This window comes from Nycticebus coucang, chromosome 17 (assembly GCF_027406575.1).
Source record: "Nycticebus coucang isolate mNycCou1 chromosome 17, mNycCou1.pri, whole genome shotgun sequence".
Classification (NCBI taxonomy): domain Eukaryota; kingdom Metazoa; phylum Chordata; class Mammalia; order Primates; family Lorisidae; genus Nycticebus; species Nycticebus coucang.
The window spans coordinates 83,621,653-83,647,059 of NC_069796.1; the positions used below are offsets into that span (position 1 = coordinate 83,621,653).

The 25,407-nt window shown below is 42.3% G+C and overlaps 1 protein-coding gene across 12 annotated transcripts in view; it reads left to right on the plus strand.

Annotated features, from left to right (window-relative positions):
- Positions 1 to 25,407, plus strand: part of RASGEF1C (RasGEF domain family member 1C) — a 99,878-nt gene that overhangs the window by 31,819 nt on the left and 42,652 nt on the right. For 2 of the 12 annotated variants that reach the window (XR_008375213.1, XR_008375216.1), the window contains exon 2: positions 19,667 to 19,812. The exons of the other annotated variants lie outside the window; for them this stretch is intronic. The gene's annotated coding sequence lies outside the window, so the exon portion shown is untranslated. The remainder of the gene's footprint in view (positions 1 to 19,666; positions 19,813 to 25,407) is intronic. 12 annotated transcript variants of the gene reach the window in all.

A 25,407-nucleotide genomic window follows, 5' to 3' on the forward strand; every position in this document is an offset into this window, starting at 1 on the left:
GGGCTGACCTGCAGGGCCTATGGCATGAGTAGCCTCCGCCCGAGCTGCCTGGAGTCCCTCTGTGTGGAGACCCTTCCAAGTCAGAATCAGAGTCCCTGTCTGAAGTGAGCCATCATATGGCCACTTCAAAAGATGATAAGAGTGGGTGGGGACAGACTTGTCACCTCACATTCTCGCAGGTGATGTAGAGCAGGTCAGGCCCTCTCTCCAAGCCTCATTTTCCCTTTCTGTGAAATGCAGATAACAATAAAACTGCTTTGCAACAAGTCAAGAGGGAACCGGATTCATGATCTCGTGTGCATGGTTTGTCCTGTCTGGGTGTCAGGTGTGGGTCATGGCTGCAGCCAGAGGAGGGACTGAACCCAGAATTCTGTGTGGAGCTGCTGGGCTGGGGGTCCAGACACGCGTGGGCGCTCACACACCCATCTTCCCAGCTTTTCTGACAAGGGCCTTTTCTCCGCCTGCTGGATGTTTCTGAGGGAAAACAGTATGTTACTTTGTTTTATTATAACACTAATGACTTCATCTTCCCTTGCACTTCCCAGAAAAGATGATGACGAATTTGTTAAAGTTCAGCTGTGAGCCGCCTCTTATAGCAAGAATGAGAAGTATTTAAATAGCTTCTTGCTTTTCAGAGTTGTTTTCAGTAAATGGTCCTGCTTGGTGTCAAGCCCACACCATGCACCCCAGGCTCTAAGCTGGGCACTGAGTGTTTCTCTGACGCCTTCCATCTGGAGGGAAGGAGCCTCCGATCACCACTGCCACCTGCCCTGGGTCCCCCACAGGTGGGGCTTCCCAAGCTCCCCCCACCATGGCTACAGTGGAACCACATCTCCCTGACGTAGACTGGCCCACATGTTTGGACTCCCCATGCCTGTACCTTCAAGTCACACATCACCATTAATGAAAAAACTGTGTAGGTTTTAATTCATTACTCCAAATTTCCAAATTTAAGGGAGAAATAACATCTTTTATTTAATTTTTATTTCTTTGTTACTTAAGATTTTCCAGGCTCAGTGCCTATAGCACAGTGGTTATGGCATCAGCCACATGCACCAAGGCTGGCGGGTTCGAACCTAGCCCAGGCCAGCTAAACAACAATGACAACACCAAAAAATAGCCAGCATGGTGGCAGGTGCCTGTAATCCCAGCTACTTGGGAGGCTGAAGCAAGAGAATCACTTAAGCCCAACAGTTTGAGGTTGCTGTGAGCTGTGATGCCACAGTACTCTACCCAGGGCAGCATAGTGAGACTCTTGTCTCAAAAAAAAATTTTTTTTTTTCCAGACATCTTTCACTAGAAGAAAATGGCCCCAGGGAGTGATGTCCATGTGGCCACTTCTGCCTAAATAGCTGTGGTCAGCAGGAGGCTCTGATCTCCCCTGCTCCAAGGTCCCCGTTGTACCCCACACCCTGGGAAGCCACTGTGGAGGCTCCAGCACTGCAGGGGCAGGCAGGTGATAGAAGTTATTCCCTGGGTAGGGGGCACACACTCAGCTCTGGCCAATGGGCAGAAATGCAGGCTCAGTGTGGCCAGCTCTTCTGACCCTGCAAGGGAAGGCAGACGCACTGATTCCTGTGAAAGCCCCCAGACTGCAAATCAGGTCAGCAAATCATGCTCAAAAGGATGTTGTGCACCCCAGGTGACACCCAGGCCACTGCTTGTCAATTGCAAAGACTTTAACTATAGTCCGCAGGCGAGCCATAGGCAGGGATTCTGGAGAAAGGCAGCGTGGATCCAGATCACTACCTACTGCCGACAGGGGCTGGCACCTCAGCAGGCGGCGCCTGACTGGGGTGGGTGTGTGTGTGTGTGTGTGTGGCTGGGGGGTCTGACTGGAATCAGTGGGCAGGCAGTGTTGAGGAGTTGCGTGTGCCACACACTCAGTGTCCAACTGCTGGGGACCCTGTACCCCTGACCCCCATTTCCTTAGCTACCTCATTATCTCTGGGGCCTAGTCACACTTGGCCAGGGCCCAGAGGCTGGGCTTGGGAGAGAGACAAGCAGCAATGGAAGGCTGGGAGGCATTTCATGCTTGGGAGAGGCAGGAGAGGCTTCCCAGAGGTGGTGCCTAAGGGACAGGGGAGTAGGCAGTGCCATCTGGGCATGACAGGAGCCTGAGTGCCTGGGGCAGGTTTGGGACACCCAATGATTGCTTTTGACCACTGTGCTCTTCCCACAGAGAAGGTGGCCCCCCTGTTCCTCCTCAGCCCACCTGTGGGTGGAGTGGGTGGGACCACACCAGTGGAACACTGACCCTGCTCCTCCCCCAATAGACCCACCTACAGGGCAGCCCTCTTTAAAGATGTGGAAACCGAGGCTGAGACAGGTGAGTCAGTGGAGAAGACCCCCAGTAAGCCCACACACCACTGTTGCCCACAAAACAGGTCCCTGAGCCTCACAACCTCAAAGCTTGGCTCCCACAAGCTTCAAGGTGTAAACAAAGCGTTTATTTTTGCCAAATGTTCCCTGTTCTTGAGAGCAGAATGCTTGTCAGGAGGTGTGGGTGACTCATACAGATACCTGGAGATGGAATCGGCTATTTTTGCCCCAGATGCTAGAATCCCTGCAGAGTATTGGTTCCACTGCTGGGTGCTGGTGCTCGGGACGACTCAGGCTGACCTGTGGAGGAAGGGTGGGCCTCAGGCCCAGGCAGGGGTCCCAGTGCTTGGAGGTCCTTGCTGGAGCAACAAACCCCTGAGCCAAGAGGAGGGCTCTGGGGGTGTTAGGGTGTGTGGTGTTCCACAGAGTGCTCTGTGAAGGAGAACTGTGGACCTTGCTGGTGGCCCTTCCCACCAGCCATCAGGGTCTGAACACAAGGTCACTGCTGAGGCTACCCCCACCCATAGGCTCACACATTCTTCCAGGTCCCCTGGATTTTCTTTCCTTGTTTGCCTCTGGAAGCTGAAAGGCCCAGGCTCTTTGGCTCAGAAGTGTGAGACCCTAAGTTGAGAACGGCTTTTCCTACCTTGTGCTCTGCTGGCTCCTCTGTCTCTGAAGAGGTTAAGCAGGTAGGAGTCCCACTCCTAGGCTGGGGGAGGCCACACGTGCCCGGAAGAGGGGAGCAGGCCCCACCGCTGGCCCAGGCTGCCTGCCTGCTCTCTGGAATTCAGGAATCCCAGTTTGGAGAGTCTCTGCCACACTGACAGGCTTTCTTCTCTCCAGGCCCAAAGGCCCTCCTCAGGGAAGTTAGTGGGCCAAGAGCAGGGGGCCCACCCTGAGCGGCAGACCCACAGCTGCCACCAATGTTCTGACCTTGGCCCTGAGGACAGGGGAGCAAGGGGTGGGATGTGCCTTGACACAGGTGCCTTGTCTGTAAGACAGAGGGGCTCAAAAGCAGCTAAGGCAGGTGGCTGGGCAGGCAGCGCCAGGAGGAGGGACAGGCCGGGGGTGAGGGTGCCAGGGGTGGCAGAGGTTCCTGACTTCAGCCATGGGGCTATAGGAGCTTCAGAAGGTTTGGCAGGAGAGGAACCAGGGTATTGACTTTGGCAGGTGGCAGGAGGGCAGTGAGTCTGGCCGGGGGCAGTGGCTCGGTGGGGACCAGTCTGCAGAGTGGTGGTGGGGAGGCGGGGGGTGTTGGAAGGGCCTTGTTCTTTAGCTAGGATCAGGGGAGTTAAAAGAGAATCTGAGCTAAGCTAGAACTTTCATCCCCAGCTTTGCTCTCCTTACACGTCTCAGGGGCAAATGGGATTTTCACACAGAGTCTGATATTCATTCTCATAGTAAATAGGACGCTTGTTCCGCCTCCCAAAGCATGCCACACTCCCCTGCTGCAGCTGCTGCCTGGCTGATGGCCCCGTGGAGCAGCCGTGTCACCGCTGTTAACCTCATGGGCCCTGAGCCTGCAGGCACATGCCCCACTGTCCAGCTCCCAGGAACAGTTATTCATTCAATCACTCATTCATTCATCCAACTGGTGTTTGCCAAGCCCTTAGTAGGTGCTAGGGGTGCCGCCATAAGCAGGGCTAGGTAAGGTGGTACCCCAGAGGAGCTCCTCCTAGTCCCACAGGGGACACACAGCCTTAGATTTTGGAAAAATGCCACAAGATCTGGGGTAGGGAGAGGGATTGAGCAGCAAGGTCCATGTGGAGCAGTGGTCAAGGAAGGGTCACTGTCTATCCCAGAGGGAGGATGATGGGGAAACAACCAGATGAAGAGCTTGGGGAAGGGTGTTCCCATAGGAGAACAGCAAGCATGGAGCCTTAGGCCAGGGATGTGCACAGTGGGTATGAAAGGAGAACAAGGGGAGAATTGTGGGGGCTGGGCCAGAAAGATGGGCGTGGAGCCCAATTCAGTGAGGGGGAACTCAGGGGTCAGGACAAGGCCCGGTGCAGGTGCTATGGAGCTCCAGCCAACCATGGTGCTGACCAAGTCTCAGCACTGTGCTGGGCACATATACTCACAGCCTGTCCATACTTACACAGGTTTATTATCCCCATTAGGCCTGGGGAAAACTGAGGCTCAAGGAGGAGCCTGCACACACCCTGACAGCACATGTCTACCCATCCCCACTCTGTTCTTCTTCTGTAACCCCCACTATTCAGAGGACCCTGTCTTCACACACTTCCTCTCATGCCCGCCCCCCCGCCCCAACACTCCCCATGCACTGGCTCCTGCCTCATCCGCTGCATTTTTTGAAAGCTTCTTCCTGGGGGAGATACTGGAGCTGGACCATCAAAGGAAACTAGGAGAAGTGTGCTCTAAAACAGAGGTAACTGAAAATCCTGGCTCTCGGGGGGCACTGTGGGTTCCTGCTGGGGACACAGCAAGTAGGGAGGTAGATCTGTGCTTACTGTTTCTTTGTGAAATCAACTCATTTGTTAAAATAAATATATTTTGTAATAAAACTTTATATTCCTACCTAAATCACCAATATCACATCCCATAAATAGAAAGTGACCATAAAAATTAATGCAATGAAAGAAAACATTATTTATTTTTAAAACAAATAAAATGACAACATAAATATAAACAACACATCTGGTTCTAGGATAGTATGAGCATACTCCACTCTCTCTACATTGAATGCAACTTAAAAGCAACAGAATGCACTGAGCAGCTGTTTCAGGGCTTTGAAAACTAACTAATAATTTTGCCAGTAGGCAGATTGGCAAAGAGAAACAGAATTTGGTTCAAGACCAGCCTGAGCCAGAGCAAGACCCCATCTCTAAAACCGGCCAGATGTTATGACAGGCACCTATAGTCCCAGCTACTCAGAAGGCTCTGAGAATCATTTGCCCAAGAGTTTGAGGTTGCTGTGAGCTATGATGCCACAGCACTCTACCAGGGTGACGAAGTGAGACTCTGTCTCAAAAGAAAGAAGGAAGGGAGGGAGGGAGAGAGGGAGGAAGGAAGGAAGGAGAAAAGATGGAAAGAAAGAGAAAACAAAGGAAAAGAAAAGAAAGGGAAGGGAAGGGGAAAAGGAAAGGAAAGAAAAGAAAAGAAAAGAAACAGAATTTGAAGAACTACCCAACTGGTAATGGTTCACCATTTTTCCCTGGTACTGCCCAGCCTGAACTCAGGGCAGCATGACACCAGGAAGGGATGTCAGCACTAAGAGCTTCAGGAGAAACCCTCTGCTGTGGCTCAAGGAACAAGAAAAGGGTCTCTTATCCTCAAGGAGAGTGGGGTAAATACATTTAAAAAATCTTTTCTGTCTCATATTCCATCCTATAAATAATTTCATGGGTGCATTTCAGAGACACTACAGGAGCCTGAGACTCCTGGGGAGACGAGACCTTCCTCTCCAAGTAGAAGAGGCTAGGGCAAACTCACTTTTCCTCTTTCTGTCTCTGTCCTCCCACCACTTGGTCCTGGATGCAGGCATAGCCATGGGAAGTACACAACAGAACTGGGTAAGTAAAGCCCTAGCTCTCTGGCTGGAAGACCAAAAAGGGAAGCCTTAGGAAACTGGAAAATACCATAAAGATTGCACAAGGGGAGGAACCCAGAAAAGCAACCCCATAAAGTTGTTTATTAACTCCTGGGCTAACCGTAAATAGCACATCATAGGCTTTGATAACCAAAGTACAAGATAAACCACTGCCCAGGTCTCAGGCTGGCCACTAGGGAGCACACAATTTGAATACCAACTGAATGGCTTTGAAAACAGAACTAACATTGAACCTACAACCCACAGAAGCCTGGTCAGAGAACTTTTGGCCTGAGGTCAGCTGGGTACATTTCCTGTTATCAAAACTATGAATATTCTCTATAGGGTTTAAGCAAGACTGAGCACTCCATAACATCGTATTCAAAATTTGCAGAACCCCATTCAAAATTATTGGACATGTGAAGAAATAGGAAAATTTCAATTTGCACAAGGAAAGATAATGAACAGAGGCCACTACTAAAAAGAAGCTGATGTTGGAATTATCATATAGAGACTCTAAAGCAGCTATTATAAAAATTCTTCATCAAGTAAGGGCAAATGCTCTTGAAATGCACAGAAAGTTAGAAAGGCTCAGCAAAGAAATAGGAGATATAAAGAAGAAACAAACATTTTGGAACTGTGGAATAGTGTAACCAAAATCTAAAAACTCACTGGATGAGGTCAGCAGCAGAAAGGAAATGAGAGAGGAAAGGATCAGGGATATTGAAGAAAGTTCCATAGACTTTATCCTTTCTAAAACAACAAAGAGAAGTTAAATAGAAATTAACAGACCTGTGGGCACCAGTGAGACAATAGAAAAAGGTCTCACATTTATGGGACTAGAGTCTCAGAAGGACAGAAGAAAAGGCACAGTACAGAAAAGGTATTTGAAGAAATAGAGCTCAAAATGTCCCAATTTAATGAAGGACATAAACTCACATATTCAAAAACACCCCAAAAGGATGAAACAGAGAAATTCATGCCTAGATATACCATAATCAAACTTCTGACAAGGTAAAGAAAAAAACCTTGTAAACAGCCAGAGAAAAAATAACATTTTGGTTATAAAGGAAGAATGATGCAAGTAACTATGGATTTCTCTTTAGAAACCACAGAGGCCAAAAGTAAATGGATCAATATTTTTAAAATGCTGAAAGAGAAGAAGTATCAACTGCCCATGAAAAAATTCTTCAGGAATGAAGGTGCTATACGACACACTCAGGTGAAGGGGAACTAAGACAATTTATTCCTAACAGACCTGCTCTCAAAGCATTGCTAAAGGAAATTCTGGCAGAAAAGAAATGATACTGGACGGATACTTAGAACATCACGAATGAAGGAAGAACAATAGAAATGGTAACTGTCTGTGCAAATTTAGTAAACTATTCTTTTCCTCTTGAATTTTTGAAATACTTTATGTGTGATGGCTGGAAACAAAGATTGTCAGATGGTGATTTTGATGCATTTGGATATAATATATAAGACATAAGATACCTACAGTATAAATGAGGGAGAGTAAAGATTCCTCTAGGGTAGTAATTTTCTGTGTTGCACTGGAAGGGATGAAACATTCTAAATAGACCTTGAAAGTCTAAGTACATATATTAAGTATATAATCTCTAGTGCAGCCATGAAAAAACTATACAAAGAAAGTTAAAAATCAAAAAATTTAGTGGAATACTAAAAATGTTCATATAATTCAACAGAATGCATAAAATGGGAAACAGAAGATTTAAAATAGAGGCAACTAAAAGAATAAATAAAATCATTACTGTGAACCTAAAACTACTCTAAAAATAGTCTATTTAACAATAAAATGATAGCCCTCATCTAAACATATCAATAAATATATTAATTGTAAATAGTCTAGCACCACCAATTAAAAAAACAGATGTTCTCAGAATGGATTTCTTTAAATGATCCAATTTTATGCTGCAAAAAAGAAACTCATTTCAAATATAATAGCATAGATAGGTTCAAAGAGAAGAATAGAAAATCGATATACAACTAAAAGAATAAGCAAACAAAACCTGGAGTGACTACATCGATAACAGAGTAGACTTCAGAGCAAAGAAAATTACAGATAAAGAGGGACATTACATAATGGTAAAGGGGTCATTTACAAAGAGAACATAGCAATCCTAAAAGCTCTAACAACAGAGCTTCAAAATACATGAAGCAAAACTAATAGAACTGAAAGGCAAAACAGACAAATCTGTAAGTATAGTTAGAAACTTCAACCCTCCTCTCTCATTAATCATTATAATTATTAGATAGAAATCAGTAAAGATATAGAATAACTGAACAGCATCATTGACCAACTGAATCAAATTGACATTTATAGACTACTCCACACAACAGCAGAATATTCATTCTTCTAAAGTGCAAATGGAATATTCACCAAGATAAACTATATCTTGGAACATAAAACACACCTTAACCACTATAAAAGCCTTGAACTGAATCAAAGTACATTCTCTGGCCCTAGGGAATTAGATTAGAAATCAAATATAGAACAATAACAGAAAAATTTCCATACACTTAGAAATTAAATAACATATTTCTAAATAATTTATAGACTAAAAGGACGTCTCAAAAGAAATTAGAAATGTTTTAACTGAATTAAAATACAGCATATCAAAATTTGTGGGAATATACCAAAAGCAGTGCTTAAAAAAAAGAAATTTATATCAAAACATAACATTGTACCTGTATACTATGAATATACATAATTGTTATTTGTCAGTTAAATAATGACATTCTTCACAGAAACAAAAAAAAAAAAATCCTATAATTTATATGGAACCACAAAAGATTCAGAATAACCAAAGCCATCCTGAGCAAACAGAACAAAACTGTCTTCAAATTATACTACAGAACTATAGTAACCAAAACAGCATGGTACTGGTATAAAAACAGACACATAGACCAATGAAACAGAACATAGAACCCAGAAATAAACCCACACATCTATACCGAACTTATCTTCAGCAAAGGTACAAGAAAATACAGTGAAGAAAGTTTGTATCTTCAATAAACAATTCTGGGCAAACTGGATATCCATATGCCAAAGAATGAAACCAGAAGAATGAAACCTTACCTCTTACCACATACAAAAATCAAAATGGACTAAAGACTTAAATCTAACACCTGAAAATATAAAACTACTAAAAGAAAATATTGAGAAATACTTCAAGATATTGGTCTGGGCAAGGACTTCTTGAATAAGAACCCAAAGCACAGGCAACAAAAGCAAAATTGGACAAATAGGTTCACATAAAGCTAAAAAGCTTCTCATAGCAAAGGAAACCATCAACAAAGTGAAGAAACAACCCACAGAATGAGAGCAAATCTTTGCAAACTACCCATCTGACAAGGGATTAATAACTACAATATACAAGGAGCTCCACCCACTCAATTATAAAAAATAAAATAATCTGATTAAAAAATGGGGAAAGGATCTTAATGGACATTTCTCAAAAGAAGACACACAAATGACCAACAGGTATGTGAAAAAAATGCTCAACGTCATTATTCATAAGAGAAATGCAAATCAAAAATAGAATGAGATATCATCTTAACCCTAGTTAAAATGGTTTTCATCAAAAAGACAGGCAATGATGAAAAAAAAAAAAAAGAAAGAAAGAATCCCCTCTACCCTCCTATTCAGTATCCTACCGGAAATCCTAGACAGTACAAGAGGCAAGAAAAAGAAAAGGAGACATATAGATTGTAAAGCAGACAACAGGAGGATTTTCTGTATAGAAATCTCAATGTGGAAAAAAAAAAACTAGAATTAATACATGTATTTTGCAAGATCCCAGGATACCATGTCAACAATTAATAATATTTCTCTGTACTAGCCAGGAACAACCAGTAACCAAAATTTAAAATACAATGCCCTTCACTATAGCTACCCCTAAATATTTAGGTACACATCTAGCAAACTGTGTGCAGGATCTGTATGCTGAAAACTGTGCAATCCTGATGAAGGAAATCAAGAAGACCTAAGTAACTGGAAAGACATATTGCGTTCATGGGTGTTGACTCAATATGGTAAAGGTATGAGTTCTCCCCATATTAATCTACATCAGGGGTGGGGAACCTGTGACCTTCTAGGTCCTTAATTGCTGCCTTTTGACTAAATCCAAATTTTACAGAACAAATCCTTTTATTAATACATTTTTGTTCATCTGTTATATTTTTATTTTATCTTTAAAATAAACACATTTAAAATGCCAAAGAATAAAATAAGTTTCAATGAAATAATCCTCCCAGATTGACTAGCACAATTAGAACATTAGTAAGGCACGTGGGTGAAATCGATGGCTGCTACGCTCTTGGTTTAGTTCTAACTTTCCCCTGCCTGACTAGCACCACTACCACACAAGGTTGGTTGGTGAGAGTTTATCGGGGTCCAGTATACCAGTCTGTTATCAGCTTTTGACAGCAGTGTACTGTGTTTTTGTCTGAAGTGGAATTTGTGAATAGTTGCACAGCTCAACAGTATTTTTTAATTCTGTCTGCTTAACAGTCCATCATATCAAAGACCAAGAGAATGCTGAAGGAAGAAAATAGATATTTTTAATGAGGATGGGAAATTGCAATATTATCTTGTTTCTGCTAACGATAAGATGATTTGCCTGCTTTCTGATACTGGAATATCAACATTAAAGAAATTCAGTGCTCATCAGCATTATAAGAAGGACCACAATTTTTTTTTTTTTTTTTTGAGACAGAGTTTCAAGCTGTCGCCCTGGGTAGAGTGCCGTTGTGTCACAACTCCTGGCCTTAAGCGATTCTCTTGCCTCAGCCTCCCAAGTAGCTGGGACCACAGGCACCCGCCACAACACCCAGCTATTTTTTGTTGTTGTTGCAGTTGTCATTGCTGTTTTAGCTGGCCTGGGCCTGGTTCAAACCTGCCAGCCTCAGTGTATGTGGTCAGCACCCATGGAGCTACGGGCACTGCCCACAAATATTTTAAATTAGAGGGAGAGGCTTGAAAGGTTTTATTGCAGAAATTAAAAGATGAAAAGCAAAAGAAAAGACGATTCTTTCAAAAACAATAAGACTTGGAAATAATGTCACTAAAACAACATATAAAGTAGCTTAAATACTCAGGGAAAAAAGGGAAGCCATTCAGTGATGGAAATTGTGAAAGTTGTAGGATCCTTAGACCCCAATAACATTTCAAAATGTGAGCAACTGCCTCTTTCAAGGAGAACCATAACTGATCAGTAGCAAGAGCAAACCTCCAACTTAACAAAACTTAATGCAATACATCAAAAGGAAAATATATATTATTCAATTGCTTTGGATGAATCAAGTATGGGCACAGGTCTTATGCTTCATTCAGGTCATAACAGAATATTTTCTTTGCTGCAAAAAATTACTCGTGGGTGGCATCTGTGCTCAAGGAGTAGGGCGCCGGCCCCATATACCGGGGATGCTGGGTTCAAGCCTGGCCCCGGCCAAAAACGGCAACAACAACAAAAAAAATTATTCATTTTGAGTCCTCTTACAAATTGAATATGGGGGATATATATCTTTAATGACTTTCAAGATAAATGTGAAGTTGGACTGCATTTGGTAAATTTAGTAAGTTTATGTACAGACAGTGCACCAGGAAAACATGAAAGGTTTATTGCACAGATAACATAAGTATTAACAGATCCAGATGCTCTCATTTCTTTTCATAGTATCTTGCATCAACATTATCTTTGTGGTAAAGCTATTTTAAGTGACACTTTGCAGCAAATCATAAGTATTGTTACCTATATTCCTGCAAATGCAACACACATCATCAGTTTCATAACATACTAAAGTTGAAAGATGAGGTATTCAGTGTGGATTTCCCATTTCATTCTAAAGTGCATTGGCTATCGTAGGAACAGGTGTTAGCCAAAATTTTATCTCTGGAAGAACAGATAGTTAAATGTTATAAAGAACAGAATCAATATGAATTATTGAAACAAGATTTCTATAGGAATGCAGCATCTCTGTGTGATATCATGTCAAATCAAACAATACAAACTGAGTCTATGTATTATATACAGTAAAAAATTCAAACATAGAAAAAAGGCTAACTCTTCTCAAAAAACTTCTTCAGAAAGAAATTTTGCATGAACATTTTTTCCAGTTAGCAAAAGTTATTGATGAGCAAGATGATATATGAAAATTATTGGAAGAACGCTCAGCTGTTATGGACCTATTAATTGGAGAATACAGTGAAAAGGTCACTGCCTTTGAGAATCATGACATCAGACTCAACTTCACATTTCAGCAATACCCAGTTGATATCACCAAGGCCTCTAAAGAACTACAGATGGAATTGATTGAACTCTCAGTAGATGACATTTTTAAAGTTATTGTTTGATCCTAAGATCCAATTGAAATATGGAAAAATGCAGTAGAATACCACACCTTCAGCAATGTGCCTGAAAAATACTTTCTTTTCAACCACTTACTGCTGCAAATTTTCTTTTTTTATTTTTATTTTTTATTAAATCATAGCTGTGTACATTAATGCAATCATGGGGCACCATACACTGGTTTTATAGACCGTTTGACACATTTCCATCACACTGGTTAACATAGCCTTCATGGCATTTTCGTAGTTATTGTGTTAAGACATTTACATTCTACATTTACTAAGACTGCAAATTTTCATTCTCCTACCTAACCCAAATCAACCCTTAAAGTCACAAATGACTAATACCTGTCAAGAAGACCAGCTCAAACCATGGACCCCCATGCTGCAACCAAATATTCAAATGCTTTCCAATAAAAAGCAGACACAACAAAGTCATTAAAGGGTTAGTTAACTTTAACATTAAGAGTTTTCATTTTTCTTAATTTTTAAGTGTATTGTAGTTAGGTTTTTACAAAACAATGTACATTTTTAAGTATAACTAATTGAAGTTTCTTGAATGTGGCCTTTTTTTTTTTTTTGAGACAGAATCTCACTATGTTGCCCTTGGTAGAGTGCCGTGGCAGCACAGCTCACAGCTGTGGAGGACGGGAGGCCCAGAGAGGCCACATTGCAGATCAGAGGCCAGACAGGACAGTCTTAGAGTTACCCTTACACCTGCTCATTTATTCAGCTCATACTTGACTTTTTGCTCCTCACATTCCAGGCACTAGGGATGCTGCCACTGGCAAGAGAGACCCAGTCCCAAAGCTCTTAGTCTCGGGAGACAGAGAAGAAAGACAACAGAACCACAGTAGGTGGCAAGGGCTGTGGGAAAATAACCCTGGTGATGTAACACGGAGGGACCTCCAGAGGCAGGGCTGCAGGACGTGGCCTGAGAGGTCCCCTCCCCTCCGGGAGACAGCATCCTGTCAGCCGGTGTGGTAAAGAGTGAGCCACGTGCAGAGGGCTGAAGACACAAGGACTAAGGAAGTGACACAGCTTTGGCTCCAGCTGTTGTTCCCTAGCATCACCCTCCTAGGATCCATCCTACTGGGGACAAATCGCAGTCAGTATAGACAACTGCCCGGCATCCAAGACTGTGGAGCAAGAATCAGACACACAATGCCAGAGGGCCTCAAGGCACCCAGGGTGGTGCCATGGCCGCATGCAGTTCACAGGGTGCCCTGTATTCTGGAGCAGCTCCCTGCAGCTGGTGCTCTCATGCCACCAGTGCTCTGTCCAGGGTCTGATGAAGGCAGATTCTCCCCAGGGCCTTTTCTTGCCATATCCCTACGCACCTCCTTTGGGACACAGGCTCAGCCTCCTCTGCTTCAGATCCCACCAACCTCCGGAGGCAGAGGGAGCACCCTCTCCTGCCACCACCACCCATTGTAACTCCCTGCACCTTCTTCCTCTCTTCCAAGCCGGGAAAAGTTTTCTAGTCTGGGGGCTGTGGATGAACTTTGTTCTTCCTCATGACTTTTCTCCCAGGTGTATCAAACTCAGAGGCCCAGAAGAGTCCCGATTATCTCTGCTCTCTGCTGCCATTTCCTCCCCAGGGCTCTGACACAAGCTGGCTGGAGTGTGAATGGGGAAAGGATGAGGAACTGGTCCCTATTTTGAGTGACGGGCCTCCTCCTCCTCTTCAGCACCCACAGCCTTCCAGGGCTGCACCAAATGTAGGCGAGTGTCCCTTCCTTGGTTTTCTGTCATGCCTTGTTGACACATTTTATTGCCACACTGTGTTGTTCTGTAAAGACAGATGCTATAAAGATAGATGCAAACAAGGAAAATGTTTTCAAGCTCTTGTAGGAAACCTTTATGAATCTATACTGGGAATCTGCCCTGTTCTCATAGGGAGGGTCTTCAGCCGTATGTGGATCACTGCTGGTGTTAGAGCCTTGGTGGAATAGATATTCTTCTACTTGTTCCCCACCCCGTTACTCCTACCTAGAGACTCATTTTGTGCTTTTTAGCTTTAAAAGCATTTAAAAAGATTTCCTAACAAAGTATTGTTGGTGACAGGCATGCTGCGTATGGCTTACTTGAAAAAAGGAGCCAGATTTTCCTTTCCACAGGCAAAGCTAACTGATGGAGAAGATCCTAGAATTATGTTAGGATAGAAATCTGGGTGTAGGCCACTCAGGGGCCTGTCCTGCTTCAGTGTATGTCAATAACAGAGGGGACATCTTCCCAGCATGGAGCCTACCCCTTGCCTTCAACCTGGACAAAGGTCTCCAGGCTCACAGAGAAGCATGCTCAAGTGTGTGGGAGCAGGAGGTGTCCAGTCTGGAGGGCCAGAGGCCACCAGCACCTACAACACATGTGGGTGCCTCAATTGGACCAGGAGGCCTCAATGACACCTGTCTGCTCCTTAGGCCCAGATGGAGCCAAATGGCTTCTTGTAAGTGGGGTCAGGGGGCAAAGGTGGCTCTACTGCATCACCAAGAATAGAGGATATCTGCAGGACACACCTCCAAGTTAGCAGGGAAGTGGCATCCAGAGAGTCCCACTGGTGCATCCTGGTCCACCTTCCATGGGATAAATGAGGCGATAGGTGGGCAGCTGTGAGGCCTACAGGCAGGAGTATCATATGGGGCAAATATTTTAGTATCAGGCTTTGTTCTGCTTCTAGTGACAGAGGCCCAGCTCAAACTAACCAAAACAAAAAGAATGGGAATTTACTATTTCACATAAATAAAAAGTCTACCAATAGGGCTAACTTGGGGTGGAGCTAGATTCGGGATTCAAATAATGTGCTCAGAACTTTTCTTCCTGCCTCTTCTTGAGCCCATTTGCCTCTCATAGGCTGGGTGGCCACCAGCAGCTCAGGCCTTCATCTGCTCAACCCCCAGTCCCACTGGAAAGAGCATCAATAGGGCAAGCCGAACACTTGGTCCTGAAACCTTCTAAAGTACATGAATGGGACTTTTGTTAAAATTAATAAACAAACAAAACCCCACAAGAACAGACAGAACAGGGATAGCAACAATCTCAATAAACTTTAGGAACCTGGAAAACATATGGGTAAGTTACCAGTGACAGAGCAGACCTTAGACAGCCGAATTCCCATGGGCAGCACCTGTGGCTCAAAGGGGTAGGGCGCTGGCCCCATATGCTGGAGGTGGTGGGTTCAAGCCCAGCCCCGGCCAAAAACTGCAAAAAAAGAAAAAAAGAAAGCCGAATTCCCAGCCTGCAGATCAATTAAAGGGATGATACAATTAGGAGTCTTAGACCTATAGCTCCTTTTCCCAACTTTGGTATCAGAGTTCCCCCCAAAATGACCCACCCAGATCTCCTCACTGAGCGTGTCCATAAACCCTACCCTGGCCCTCAGAGTGTCCAATCAGCATCTTAGTCTCTATCTGATGGCCAAGGATACCCAGACATCCAAGGGAATGCCTTGGAAACCAAGGCAAAGGAAGAAATGGGCAAATTGAAGGAAATAAAGGCAATGCAGGAAGAAGAAAACTTAAAATAAAACATCACCAATATTCTCAGAGAGGTAACAGAAGATACTACATCTATGTGAAAAAGAATAGAATGTTATACATTTGAAAAGTAACATTCAATGACAAAAAAAAAAAAAAGACTTCATAGACATTATCAATCCATCAGCAGAAATAAACAACAGATGATTTGGAAGATAAAATTGAAAATTCTTCAGAAAGTAAAGTACTTAGATTTTTTTAATGGAAAATAGGAAATAAAAGATTAAAACTAAATTGAAGGACAAGTCCAGGAGTTCCAACATTAAGTGACAAGAATTCTAGACAGAGAAAATGAAGGAAAAAAAATCATCAGTGAAGAAAATTTTCCAACACTGAAGGGCATAAGCTTCCAGCTTGTGAACCTGGAAAGTGCTCCACACAAGGGACATGGGTAGACCAATGCCAAGGTGCATCACTGTGAAATTTCAAACATCGGACTGGGATGACCAACTCTCTTGGATTGCCTAGGACTAAGGGATTTCTTGGGACATGGGATTTTCAGTACTAAAACTAGGACAATCCTAGGCAAACCAGAATGTTTGTTCACCCTACTAGAACAAAGGAAATTCTGCAGAGTTCAGAGAGGAACCAGAAAACATCACCTTTAAAATTATGAAGAAAAATGACTTCTAATCTAGAATTCTATACCCTGCTGAACTATCAATCATACCAGCAAGTGGGATGGTCAATGAAAACATTTCTAGGCATGCAAAGTCTTAAATATTTACTTCCTAAGTACCTATTCTCAAGAAGCTGTTGGAGGATGTGCTCCATCAAAATAAAAGACCAAACCAAGAAAGGACACATGAACTATAGGAAATAGGACCCAGCACAAAAGGGAGAAGGAATTAGTTGGACAAAAGCAATCTCATCATGACAACTTTACACCAGATGTAGAGTGCAGTGAACCATACTATAGCAGTGTGACCCAAGCATCACCATGACCCTCATTTCATTCAGGCCATCTTTTTTAAAAATGGATTTTATCATTTTAGAGTATTTATAGGTTCACAGCAAAATTGAGGAGAAAGTAGAGATTTCCCATGTATCCCCTATCCCCACACAGGCATAGGCTTCCCTACTATCAATCTTGCCCACAAGAGTGGTACATTTGTTACAACTGATAAACCTACTTTGCTACATCATCATCATCCAAAGTCCACAGTTCACCTTAGGGGGTCACACTTGATGTTGTACATTCTATGGGTATTTAAAAATGTATAATGTCAAGTATCCACCATTATAGTATCATATAGAGTAGTTTCACAACCTAAAAGTATTCTGTGATCCACCTTTTCATCCTTCCCTTCCCCCAACCCCAGGAGACCACTAGTTTTTTACTTTGCGTTTTCCGGAATATCATATAGTTGTGGTTATAACATATGTAGCCTTTTCACATTGGCTTCTTTCACTTATTAATATGCATTTACATTTCCTCTGTGTTTTCCTGGCTTGATAGTTCATTTCTTTTTAATACTGAATAGTGCTCCATTGTCTGGATGTACCATAGTTTGTTTACCCATTTACCTACTGAAGGATATCTTGGTTGTTTCCAAGTTTGGGCAATAAAGCTGCTAGAAATATCTGTGTGCAGATTTCTGTGTGGACATAAGTTTTCGACTCCATTAGGTAAATGCCAAAAAATGAGATTGCTGAATCATATAGTAAGAGTATGTTTGTTTGCAAGAAATTGCCAAACTATTTTCCAAAGTGTCTACAGCATTTTGCATTCACACCAGCAACGATGAGTGTTCCTGTTGTTCCACATCCTTGCCAACATTTGGTGATGTCAATGTCCTGCATTTTAGGTAGCCTATTAGGTATATAGTGGTATCTTTTTTGTTTTAGTTTGTATTTCCCTGATAACATATGATGTGGAGCATCTTTTTAAATGCTTATTTGACATCTTATATCTTCTTCAGTAAGGTATCTGTTAAAGTCTTTGGCCCATTTTTTAATCCAGTTATTTGTTTTATTATTGTTGAGTTGTGAGAGTTCTTTGTATATTTTATGTAACAGTCCTTTATGATATATGACTTCTGCAAATATTTCCTCCAAGTCTATGGCTTCGCTTCTCTTTCTCTAGACAATGTCTTTCACAGAAGCAGAAATTTTTAATTTCAATGAAGTTCAGCTTATTAGTCTTTCTTTCATGGAGCATACCTTTAGTGTTACATCTAAAAAGTCATCAGCAAACCCTAGGTCATCTAGATTTTTTTCCCGTGTTATCTTCATGGAGTTTTATAGTTTTGCTTTTTACAATTAGGTCGGTATTCCATTTTGAGTTAATTTTTGTGGAGGGTGTAAAAGTCTGTATCTGCATTCATTTTTTGCATGTGAATGTTCAGTTGTTCCATTTGTGGATTTGTTATTATCTGCCTTTGCTCCTTTGTCAGACATCAGTTTTCCGTATTTATGTGACTATTTCTGAGCTCCCTGTTCTGTTCCATGGATCTATTTGTCTATTCTTTCACCAGTACTACGTTGTTGATTCCTGTTTTATAGTACATATAAGTATAATTTTATAGTAAGTCTTGAAGCTGGGTAGTGTCATTCCTACAAATTTTTTCTCCATTGGGCCACCTTTTTACCTGAGGACAGGATGCTCAGGAGAGGTCGGTTCCTGGCAGGACTTAGCTCATCCAGACCATATGCTAATGAGGGTCTCTCCACACATGCACATCACTCACAGAAGTTTCCATCTTTCCCTGAGAGCTGGAGGGTGGCCATGGTAAGTTTAGGAGCAGAAGATATAGGGCAGCCCTGCCCACTGACTGTATTTCTGCTCCATATCTAGTGTCTGGCCTACCCCTCAGCCCTGCTGGGTGCCCAGCTATGCTCAGCACTGTGTTTCCTGAGGCTTCCTTACGACCTTGCTGACAACCTCCCAGGAAGGGGCCTTATCAATCCAGAGAAGCAGAAGCCAGACCACAACCTGGAGACTGACCCTCTCACCTCCGTCCAGTGGGGCAGTGTCACCTTCTCCTTACAGCTAGTGTGTGCTCACCCTCTGCTTTTGAAACTAGGCAGGATCTTACACATCATGAGTTGTTCTGAAAAAAAAAAAAGAAGAAGAAGAAACTAGGCAGGACATTGTTCAGGGATAGACACAGGTAGAACCATAAGGAAAACCAAGGGCAGAGTCGGCACAAAAGACAGGTGATTGTCACCTAGAGGTTGGGGGTGAGAAATGGGGTTGACTAGGGGAAGTGCACAGGATATTTTAACGTACTGGTAATGGTCTTTTCATTAGCCTGGGCAGTAGTAGTTCACAGATGTTCACATAGCTATTCTTATTTAAGTTGTAGGTATGCCTATAGACTCTTTTGTGTTTAATTTATGAGAGAAAAGCGATCAAGAGAACATCTCTCAATGATAGTCTCTCAGCAAGGACTCTGCTCTATTCTGGATAAGCTGGACAGGCTGCTCAGGGATGAAGGAGGGAATACTATACTCTCCTTGGCCAGGACTCAGTTTCCCAGGTTGCAGCCAGTGGGGAGAAATTCCTGGAAGCAAGGAAGCATTGAGGGTGGGGAGGCTGAGACAAGACCCCTTCACTGTGGTTTGGGAGAGCAACTGGGCAGCACCTCTCCTCTAAACATGTGTCTCCAGGAAATAATCAAGAACATGGATCGAGAGCAGGAGACTGAATGCAATGCAGAGCAGGAAAGAGGTGCTTTTTCCCTCTTTGGAGAGCTCTATTTTTAGTTACCAATCTGCTATGGGTCTTGTACATCAACTTGCACCCGACAGATTGTCTGTAAGCCGGGCCCTGAGCTCTCAGAAATAAGAGCTTCCTGAGAAGCAGAAACAGCAGGACCTGTCAGCAGGAGTTGAGAGCCATATGGAGCCCTGAAATAACTCAGGCCGCTCTTCATTCTGCCCTCACAGCTAAGCCTGTTGCCCACAAAGGCAAGACCGGGTACATTCATAGCCTGCACAGGCACAGCTTCTGAGCTCAGGCCTAAGGAAGCCCCGACATCCTCACAGCATCCCCTCAGACACCAGAGGACACAAGAGACCAAAACTAGAGTGAGGTGAGTGTCCCAGCTCTGGGCTCTTCCAGAGAGAGAGAAGAGTATGACCACACAGTTTGGGGGGCCTAGAAAAGATGCTGGCACTACTCAGAGCAGCCAAGAATGAGCTGGCATGGTCCAGGCCCGTATGGGGAGAATGAGACTTCCTTTCCTGACGTTCATGTGCAAGGTAGGTAAGGCCTGGGCTGGAGACTGAGGCCTCTCCATCAACTGCATCCATCAGGGGCTGCTAAAGGATCTTTCTGTCTCCTGGAGGCCAGAGCATGTTTGGACTTCCAGTGTTCAGATTGCCCACTTTTAGCTTCCAGCCCCTGATCCCAGCTGCCCTGCTAACCTTTCAGGCCATGTCTACCTTCTGCTCAGCCTTTACCAATTACCCCTGGGAGAGCCAGGGCCGGGAGCTGGGCATGGAGTCAGAAGCCCAGGGAAAGTCCACTAGTCACCATCTGGTATCCTTGTCTACCTCACTTTACCCCTAAGACCGAGGTGCACTCCTCTGTGAAGTATTAAGTGACACTGACATATGAGAACAAAGATGTATGAGGTGTAATACAGGGTCTGTTTCTTCTTTGAACTAAAATCTCTGAAGTTAGATCCTGACTGGGTGAGACAGAGCAGGTACTTTATCCAGGATTCTTGGAAACAGCCCTGAGTCCAGCTCCACGTTCCCTAAGGGGATGTCCCTCTTCCTGGAGAAGCAGCAGAAGTAGCCCCAAGCAACGGTGCCATTTGACCTTCTCAACAATGCCCTGGGCCAGCTAAGTCTCTAGACACTTTCCCAGGGAATAGGCCTGGCCTGGACCTTGTGAGTAAAGCTTGGAATCCAGACCTCTTCTCAGAGCTTCCAGGGGCTCTGCACAGAGACAATTAAAACCGACAGAGACTGAAACACAGGCTCTGTTGAGGCCCAGTTGGGCTGGGCTGTCAGCTCTTCTCATGGCATACATGACCCTGATAGAGAGATGGAACAATTTAAGATACTTATTCTCACCAGGATTGTTTATATTAGAAAGTTTGGTCCAATACAATTATGACAAGAAAAGGGAAAGGAATTTAGCGTCCAGAAAGGGAAATATGAAATTATTAATTGTAGATATGTTTGGGTTCCGCAAACTCCAAGACTATTAGAACTAATAAGATATAAAAATCCATGTACAAAACCTGCAAGTAATAGCTACTTGCAGATAGTAAGGAAGGATATCAGGGAAGATGGTGGAGTAAGAGGCATCAGGATTCTGTCTCTTCACCTAGATAACAGTTGTACTGGCAGAATCTGTGTGGTGTAACTGTTTTGGAATTCTGGTGTATATTTGAAAGCTTCCAGGTCCAGAGGAAATCTTGGACACCAAATCATGGTTAATTCTGGTCAATTTCAGCTTTAGTGCAGTAGCAACTACTAGTCCCCCATTCCTCCAACCCTGTGGCAGGTGGCTGGTATGTGTTCCCAGAGCAGCTTGTAGGAGCCAGGGGTGGGGAAATAAGCACCATGCCCTCCAAATATCAGAGAGCTGTATCCTGCTGCTTATTGTCACTTCTGCACATGGATATGCAGACAGCAGACACAGAGGTGTGCTACCATTGTTGTAACCCCACTTGATGAAGAAACTTTCTAAGAGACTTAAGGGGACAGATTCTTTAAATCCCCCCCCCTTTTACTCTTCCTTTTTTCCTTTTGAGAGCTAGACATTTAAGAACTATAATATTCAAAAGTAACAACATATGTGGAGGAATTTAGAAAGTTACAGCAATTACTCTTGGGAAGACACAGGCTCAGAAAAGACCTCAAAATATTTTAAGTTTCTACTTCAAGCTGATTCCCATACAGAGTCTCCCTGCAACATAAAAACAAACAATCAAAACAGTAAACCCTGGGGAAGGGGAAGAATCTGATGTCAAGAGTTACCGCATTTTAAGATTCAAATCACAAAGCCTATAAAGAAACAGGAAAATATGGCCCATTTAAAGGAAAAATAAATAAATCAACAAAACCTGCCCCTGAGAAAGAACACATAACAGACTTACCAGACAAAGACTTTAAAACAACTATCTTAAAGATGTTCAAAGAGGTAAAGAAAGAAGTGGCAGTCAAGAAAATGATGTATGGACAAAATGGAAATATCAATAAAGACATAGAAAAACATTTAAAGGAACCAAAAATAAATATTGGAGCTAAAAATATGGTAAATGAAATGAAAAATCCATTAGAGGTATTCAAAGGCAGATTTGAGCAGGCAAAAGAAAAAAATCAACAAACTTCAAGATAGGGTAATCTGACAAATAGAAAGGAAAAGACTGGGCCAGTGACTCACACCTGTAATCCCAGCACTTTGAGAGGCCAAGGTGGGCAGATCACCTGAGCTCATGAGTTCGAAATAAGCCTGGGCTACAGAGAGACCCCATCTCTAAAATATAGACAAGCGTTGTGGCCGGAGCCTATAGTCCCAGCTACTCAAAAGGCTGAGGCAAGAGAATTGCTTGAGTCCAAGAGTTAGAGGTTGCTATGAGCTATGCCCAGGGCACTCTACTCAGGCCAACAAAGTGAGACTGTCTCAAATTTTTAAAAAAGTGTGTGTGTGGGGGATGGAGGGGTGGGGGTAAAGACTGAAGAAAAGTAAACAGAACCAATGGGACCTGTGGGACACCATCAAATAGACTAGTATACATTTTGTGAGAGTCCTAGAAGAAGCAGAGGAGAGAGAGAAAGGGGAAGAGGAATTATTTGAAGAAATAATGGCTGAAAACTTCCCATGTTCAATGAAAGACATGAATATAGACATCCAGGAAGCTCAACAAACTCCAAGTAGGATAAATTCAAAGAGACCCACAATGAGACAAATTATGATCAAATTTTCAAAATATAAAGACAAACTAGGTACAGTGGCTCACACCAGTAATCGTAGCACTCTGGGAGGCCAAGGCAGGAGCACAATTTGAGGTCAAGTAGACCAACCTGAGACCCAGTCTCTACCAAAAATTAGTCAGTTGCAGTGGTGAGCACCCATAATCACAAATTTCTCATCAGAAACCTTAGGGGCCAGAAGGCAGTGGGTTGATATTCAAAGTGATAAAAGTAAAAAAAAAATTAAAAAACAATAACAAAATGACCCCTGTCAACCAAGAATCCTATGTATGGCAAAATTATCCTTCAAAAGTATGGCTTTTCCAGATAAATAAGAAGAGCTAAAGAACTTCATTACTGCAAAACCTGCCTAGAAGAAATACTAAAGGAAATTCTTCAGGTCTAAATGAAAGAACACTAGATAATAACTCAAAGCTGTATGAACAAGTAAAGATTCTGGTAAGCATATATACATAGGCAATTAATTATAAAAGTCAATATTTTGGTTATGATTTGTAACTCTACTTTCTGTTTTTTACATGATTTAAGAAACTAATGCAATAAGAAAGCAATTATTAGTTTATGCTTTTGAATATTTAGTGCATACAGATATGACTTTGTGATGTCAATAACTGAAACGAGGAGTTGTATAGGAGCAGAGTTTTTATGCACTAATGAAGTTAAGCTAATAAATTCAAATTAGAGTGTTATAACTTTAGATGTTAAATGTAATCCCCATGGTAATCACAAAGAAAATAGCTATAAAATGTACACAAAAGGAAATGAAAAGGTTTCATTACAAAAAATTAACTAACCCAAAAAAGAAGACAGTGCTGTAGGAAATTAGGGACAGAAAGATATATAGAAAAAATAGCAAAATGGCAGAAGAAAATCTCTCCTTAACATCTATTATTTAAAATGTAAATGGATTAAAATCTCTAATCCAAAGATAAAGATTGGCAGAATGGATTTTTTAGAAGATTGGACTATATATTGTCTGCAAGAGACTCACTTTAGATCAAAAAAAAAATAGGTTAAACATGAAAGGATTGAAAAAGATATTCCATGTAAATGGTAACCAAAAGAAAGTGGGAGTAGCTATACTAATAACAGAAAAGAGACTTTAAGTTAAGAAAGGGTTACCAGACTCTAGAAAAGACATCATATATCACTAAAAGATTTAATACAGCAAGAAGATATAACAGTTATAATCATTTGTGTACCTAATAACAAACCATCAAATATATGAAGCAAAAATTGAAGAGAGAAATAAAAAGCTCTACAATAATATTGGGGACTCCAATACCTCACTCTCAGTAATGGATAGAATAACTAGACAGAAGGTAAGTTAAGGAAATAAAGAACTTAACACAATAAATCAAATAGATCTAACAGATAAATGAAAACATTCTATTCAGCAACCACAACATACACATTATTCTGAAATGCACATGAAACATTCTCCAGGATAGATCAGATGTTCAGCCACAAATCAAATCTCAACAGATTTTAAAAAATAGATATTGTCCAGGCATGGTGGCTCACTCCTATAATCCTAGCACTCTTGGAGCTGAGGTGAGAGGATTGCTTGAGCTCAGGAGTTCAAGACCAGCCTTATCAGGAGTGAGACCCCATCTTTACTAAAAATAGAAAAATTATTCAAGTGTTGTGGCAGAAGCCTATAGCCCCAGCTACTTGGGAGGCTGAGGCAAGAGCATTGCTTAAGCCCAGGAGTTTGAGGTTGCTGTAGTTAGGCTGACACCATCGTATTCTAGCCTGAGGCAACACAGTGAAACTGTTGTAAATAAAGAAAAAGAAAGAAGAATAGTAGTAAAGTATACTCTTTCCATCATTATACACTAATCTTGAGACCTATTTCAACAAGTGTCATTGATTATGTTGTATATTGAAGGTCAACTTTTAATTTTTTTCTTATCAAAACTATTAGAAGGAAAATTCACAAATTTGTGGAAACTAAACAACACATTCTTAAACAACTAATGAGTTGAAAAAGAAATCCTAAGAAAAATTATAAAATACTTAGAGATAAAGAAAAACAAAAACACAGTATATCTAAACTTATGGTACATAGCAAAAGCTGTGCTTAAAGGGAAATGCATAGCTGTAAACACATTTTAAAAGAAAAAAAGATCTCAAACCAACAACTTAATGTTACGATTTAAAGAACTAGCAAAAGAGTAACAAACTAAACCCAAACCTAGTAGAAGGAAAGAAATTATAAAGCTTAGAGAAGAGATAAATAAAATATAGAATAAAAAAGAGAAACATCACAATTCTTCAAAATGATTAACAAAATTGACAAACCTTTAGCTAGATTGACAAAGAAAAAAGAAAACATGAAGGGTGGCGCCTGTGGCTCAGTGAGTAGGGCGCTGGCCCCATATGCCGAGGGTGGCGGGTTCAAACCCAGCCCTGGCCAAATTGCAACAACAACAACAAAAAAAAATAGCCGGGCGTTGTGGCGGGCGCCTGTAGTCCCAGCTGCTCAGGAGGCTGAGGCAAGAGATCACATAAGCCCAAGAGTTAGAGTTTGCTGTGAGCCGTGTGATGCCACGGCACTCTACCCAAGGGCAGTACAGTGAGACTCTGTCTCTACAAAAAAAGAAAACATGAAATATTAAAAGTAGAAATGACAGTGGGAAAATCACTACCAACCCTACAGAAATTAAAAGGATTATAAGATATTATTTACAGTTGTATACCACCATATTCAATAACCTAAATTAAATGGAAAA